Genomic DNA, 6,522 nt, shown 5'->3' on the forward strand with positions numbered 1-6,522 from the left:
CCGCACGTAACCGTGAATGCAGTACAGTATATACTCTATAAACGACCTTATAACCCTGAATGCAGCATATATACACTTTATAATCCACATACAGCACTTACCTTGAATACGGTATATACACTACAGTATGTACGCCATGTAACCCAATTACAGCACATTACAACACTGAATGCAGCATAAATACATAGGGTGACCAGATTTCGAAAATGAAAAACCGGGACACCTTAAAAAATAATTTATTAAACAAATTACATCACGTGACACCCCCCGTTGCCATGACAACGAGACACTCTGATGCCCCTGCAGTGTTAGTGTGTATAGAGGTGGGGGCTTTGCTTGGGCCCTTCAACTCTTACAGCCAGGGCATTATTGGCCAGGAATGCCCAGTTCGGAGGGGATTACTACTTCAAAATGTATTTGATTCGTAACAACATCAAAAAACTCTAATACCAATAACTAACAACCACAGACAATGATAATCTAAACCATCAAATAAAATGTCTACGGCCCTTGTTCAAGCATGTTTGCGGTACTTACCAGATAAATCAGTGCCTGCAATCCACGACTGTATCCGCCTCTCCGAGCGTCTGAAAGCAATCCAGCGTTCCTGGTGTGTGGCTGAAGAGGTGAGGGACTCCCTCCTCTCAAACGGAAAAGAAGAGCAAAAAATAGAGTTGGAACATACCTATCATACAGGGATGAGAGAGAGAGACAGAGAATGAGAGAGAGACAGAGAATGAGAGAGAGACAGAGAATGAGAGAGACACAGAGAATGAGAGAGAGACACAGAGAGAGAGAGACAAAAGTAATGTACTGTATAACCATTATACCGTACCCCCTAGTATTCGTGTAATCATTGTCCCACACCCCCTATTACTCACGCTTTGGCAATACTGAAATGTTCTTTTGACATGCCAATCAAGCTGATTTGATTTGAGAGACACAGAGACACACACAGAGACACAGAGAGAGACAGAGATACAGAGACACACAGAGAGAAACAGAGACACACAGAGACACAGAGAGAGACACAGAGACACAGAGACACACACAGAGACACAGAGACACACAGAGAGAGACAGAGACACACAGAGAGAGACAGAGACACACAGAGAGAGACAGAGACACAGAGAGAGAGAGAGACAGAGACACACACAGAGACACAGAGACACACAGAGAGAGACAGAGACACACAGAGAGAGACAGAGACACAGAGAGAGAGAGAGAGACACGGGCCTATTTAGTAAGCGTCGATAAGGCTGCGTCTATAGTATTTCAGACGGAGGGAAGGCACACGCTGCAATACACTTGCTGAAGCCTGAGCTTTTTTATGGCTTTGCAGGGTATGCTTCGGGCGCGATTTGGGGGCGTGGCAATGAATATTTGGAGGCGTGGCAATAACGTTCCGGCACGGACGTCACTTCCCTATCTCACATCCCGATCCACCGGCATTTTTTCAGATGCAGCATCTGAAGCACTGTGCAGACAAGAAGAAAAATGCACACAATGCGCACCAGAGATTAAAATATAGTAAATTATTTATTAATAAAACAAGAAATAACCGTGGGGGATCCAACCCCACCTCAGTACATATGCGTCACAGATCCGGGTTCGGTTACAGAGTGACCTGACGTGTCACGACAGGTCACTCTGCGCGTATTCTGACAGGCTGAGACGGCGTTTGCAGGTAGGAATTTATATATACACTATATCTTCATCTCCTTCATAGTAATGACATTAAAAACACATTTATTCACAGAATTAAGTAGTCACTGTGTGGGATTAGTTTAAGATTTATTTATTAGATAATTTATCACTATGTAACACACTTTAAATCACAAATAAATATGTATCACATTTTTGCAATGTATTCAGTTGTAAGATATTAATGTTATTTGTAACACACAGTAGATTAGAAACATCACAATAATTAAGTATTAAATGTAATATTTATTGATCCCTGTAGCACTATTACAATTTGTTGGCATGGTAATCTATAACAGGGGAGCGCAAACTTCTGAAGCTGCGTCCCCCTGCCTGGCCTCCCCCGGTCTTGCGCCCCCTCTCCTACCTGCCAGCTGCGGCAAATGACGCTCCGGGGTCGAGTGACGTCACATGCACTTGCACTATCTACTGAATGTTGGTGGAGAACTCTAAAAACCAGCACACCAACCACTGCTCACTCTAATGGAAAACACCACAAATCTACAACTTGTAAACAACTACCCAAATTTCTTCTCATACTATTACTCTCTCTAGCAGGTGATATTGAAACTAACCCAGGTCCTCCCATTTCAGCTCTGTCCCATGCCCCTGAGAATTCCACCTTTAAATTCCAAAAAGGGCTATCTGTCGCCCATATAAACATCCGGAGCCTGCTGCCCAAACTAGACGAACTAAGGGCATGGTGCCTTATGCATAAACCCAAAGCCATCGTTCTTACAGAAACATGGCTATCCTCTAAAACCCCTGATGCAAATATCGCCATTCAGGGATACTCCATTTTTAGGAGAGATAGGTCAAAGAGAGGAGGAGGGGTGTTATTTTATATTGCAGACACCTTACAATTTACACTGCTACATTGCCCACCAAGTCCACCCTCTTTTGAAACTCTAGTTGGCAAAATCTGCCTCCCCTTTTCTAAGCCCATCTTGCTTGCTGGCATCTACCGCCCCCCTAAAGCCCTTCTACAATCCCTGACTGATATCACCCAATTTCTTGCCTCCATTTCCTCTCTGAATGAGAAGAGTGAGCTGCTAGTCCTTGGGGATTTCAACTTCAATTGGCTTGACCCTAAAAACCACAAAATCCAGATACAACTCAAGTCACTTAACCTATCGCAACTCATTTCCCAACCCACACGAATAAACCTGAAGTCGCATAACCATTCCTTGCTAGACTGGATTCTCTCCTCAAACCCCAGCAGAATCCAATCCTCTGGCATCCTTCCTGACATTTTCAGTGACCATGCAATAGTGTACTGTGTAAGGAAAATTAAACCGCCCCATTCAAGCCCCAAAGTTCTCCTCACTAGAACATTTAAAAACTTTAACCCACAACAGTTTCTGGATGACCTTACCAACTGCCCATGGCACAGAATCGATTTAATTCCCGACCCTGATTCTGCGCTCGACTATTTCCAATCCGAGTTCTTAAAACTCTGCGATACCCATGCTCCACTACGCAAAATAAGGGTACGGGGGGCCCACCTTCCATGGGTTACACCTGACCTTATAGCACTCTACCAGTTCAGGGATGCCTTGTGGAAAAGCTACAAAGTAACTGGCACTACCAAGGATCTCAATCACTACAGATGCCTGCGGAACGTGTGCACAAGGCAAACAAGGCATGCAAAAGCACAATATTACTCTGACAATCTCCTCCAGAATACATCAAACCCAGCTAATTTCTGGAAGGTTATCAACAATATATTCCAGCCTCCTAACCATCAACAACCAAGTAATATCACTAAGGGGGATATTACTCTGACAAACCCCACTGACATTGCAAATGCATTCAATGATTACTTTGTGGGGTGTGCCACTAACTTATTAGCGAAACGCAGCACAAACCCCAAACCTGAATCTCATCCTGGGAGTACCCCTATAGTCCCACCCCCTCCCAACACTGCCCACAATTTTCAATTTAGCCCAGTATCTGAAGAGGAGATTACACAAGCGCTCCTCAAACTAAAACTAAGCAGCCAATGTGGACCCGACTTACTACAATCTAGGTTCCTACGACTTGGTGCCCCAGCCATTGCCAAACCAATTGCGTCCATAGTCAACTCTATCCTGTCTGCAGGCCATATCCCTAAGACCTGGAAAACTGCCAGAGTTGTCCCAATCTTCAAAAGTGGGGACAAAAACACTGTCTCAAACTACAGGCCAATCTCACTTCTCCCAATTCTATCCAAAGTTATGGAAAAATGTGTCCACTCCCAATTAAGCGAGTTCTACACCAAGACAAATTTCCCTAGCCAATTCCAGTCTGGGTTTCGTCCCAAACACTCCACCGTAACTACCCTGCTAAAAGTTTGCAATGAAATCCAGTGTGGAATGGAACGGGGACAACTCACTGGTGCAGTATTCCTAGATTTTGCAAAGGCTTTTGACACAGTTGATCATGCTATCCTGCTTAACAAACTCCAGAGCTCTGGAATAGGGAAACATGCTTTAAACTGGTTTCAGTCCTACCTATCAGGAAGATCCCAACATGTGTCCATCTCAGGCTCTAACTCCAACCCCCTGGATATCACCTGTGGTGTCCCGCAAGGCTCTGTTCTGGGGCCCCTACTCTTCTCAGTGTTCATTAATGATCTTCCCACAGCTTGTAAGGAAGCCTCAATACACATGTATGCAGATGACACAATCCTGTATGCACACAGCCATAGCCTCTCTGACCTTCAACACATACTTCAGTCTGACTTTTTGAGACTCGAAAACTGGATTTCCCAAAACAAACTGTTTTTAAACACTGACAAGACTGTAACAATGGTATTTGGGACCAAGACTAAATTTGTAAAGCTTCCAGTGACTGAGCTCCTGATTAGAACCAACGCTAAAACCACCCTAACACCTGTCACTAGTTTTAAATACCTGGGCTTATGGTTTGACTCCCACTTAACATTCGGGATGCACATTGATACCCTGACAACCAAGACCTATGCCAAACTAGGGGTACTTTACAGGAACAAATCCTCCCTAAGTCTCCTGGTCAGAAAGCGTATTGCACAGCAGATGCTAATGCCAATTATTGACTATGGAGACATAGTATATGGCTCGGCTCCTCAAACCCACCTTAGCAAACTTGACACCCTCTACAATTCAATTTGTCGTTTTGTTCTCCAATGCAACTACAACACACATCACTGCGAAATGCTCAAAGAACTAGATTGGTCATCACTAGAGTCTAGGCGCAAAGTTCACCTTTCCTGTCTCACCCTCAAATACTTTCTGGGCAAGCTACCCAGCTACCTGAACAAGCTCCTCACCCCTACCACATGCAGTACCTATCACCTGAGATCAGACTCCAAAAGACTATTCATGGTCCCAAGACTCAACAAAGTATCCGGACGTTCCTCCTTCTCCTTCCGTGCACCCCAAAACTGGAACAACCTACCAGAGACTCTCATATCCACCACCAGCTTAAGTTCTTTCAAATCTAAGGCTGTCTCACACTTTAATCTGGTCTGTAACTGTTTCATACGCTCATAATATATATTTTCTTTAACTGTGCATGCAATGTCTTGTATATAAATGTATACCTTGTTCATTTATGTAACTGTATTTGTAACCATGTATTATTTGTTTTACTCTGTGCCCAGGACATACTTGAAAACGAGAGGTAACTCTCAATGTATTACTTCCTGGTAAAATATTTTATAAATAAATAAATAAATAAATAAATAAATGACCCCGCGGTGTCATTTGATGCCGCGTAGCCATGGAGACGTGTCTGAATCCCGGTCAGTGTTACTGTTGCAGAGGCCTCACGTGATCCCCGGCATTTCATTTAAATGCCTTGGGGATTAGCGCGGGACCTCTGCACCCGCCCGCGCACCCCCAAGACAAATCTCCCGCCCCCCAGTTCACGCACCGCTAACCTATAACATTATGTGTGTGTATATGTGTGTGTAAATATATATATACACATATACAAACACATATATATATATGTATATATATATATATATTTATATATACATATATATATCTTCTGCTCTCCGAAGAAGACCGTTTTATATGTATGTGTGTGTAAATATATATATGTATGTGTGTGTGTATATATATATATATATATATATATATATATAAACATACGTATGTGTGTATATATATATATATGTGTGTGTGTGTGTGTGTCATACAAGAATCTATTACTGTATTATCTAAAATCAGTAACACATGTGATCTATTATGCCATTACCAATTGGACTGTAGGACTATAAAACCATTACGAGTGAGTTGTAGCATTATCCCCTGATGAAATCGGCCGTGTGCTGAAGAAACGCGTAGGTACTTTCTTCTCGTTATTGCCACACTATCCGTCTTGACGCCGGAAGGGAAGTTGGTACGCAACCAAGACGAGACACCGGAATTACAGAGTGGAATCACAACTGCATATTACAGATTGCCGGAGGACCACACTGCGAGGGGCGCAGCCTATCGAGTTTCCCGGTCATCGTCCAAAGTCTGGAGCTGCGGATTGATCACCGGATTACCACGGAGCACGAGCCTGTCTCATACAACGCTTTTACCAAACGGGCGTTTGTGAGTTTGTTATTTTTATCTTGTCCAGGAAATGAAATTGTTAAACCAAATTTACACATGGAGCGGGCGCTTTCTCTTCTTTTTGTTTTGTTTAGATATCTATCGAGGAGGTGGTTGTTTCTCTGAAGAGAGCTGCCCGGGCTCCAGAGGACGCCCGAATTGGATCCTTTAATGATTGAGTTATAACATAGCTATTAGAGCTAGGTTTCTGGACTTTTATTGTGTTTAGGCATAGTGTTTATTATTATTT

The 6,522-nt window shown here is 43.2% G+C and overlaps 1 long non-coding RNA gene across 1 annotated transcript in view; it reads right to left on the bottom strand.

Annotated features, from left to right (window-relative positions):
- Window positions 1-1,433: 1,433 nt before the first annotated feature.
- The window catches only part of LOC142476193 (uncharacterized), a 29,943-nt gene continuing 24,854 nt past the window's right edge, over window positions 1,434-6,522 (bottom strand). Inside the window, exon 3 of the long non-coding RNA XR_012791418.1 lies at window positions 1,434-1,477. This is a non-coding gene — a long non-coding RNA (uncharacterized LOC142476193). The remainder of the gene's footprint in view (window positions 1,478-6,522) is intronic.

Source organism: Ascaphus truei, unplaced genomic scaffold (assembly GCF_040206685.1).
Source record: "Ascaphus truei isolate aAscTru1 unplaced genomic scaffold, aAscTru1.hap1 HAP1_SCAFFOLD_148, whole genome shotgun sequence".
Taxonomy (NCBI): domain Eukaryota; kingdom Metazoa; phylum Chordata; class Amphibia; order Anura; family Ascaphidae; genus Ascaphus; species Ascaphus truei.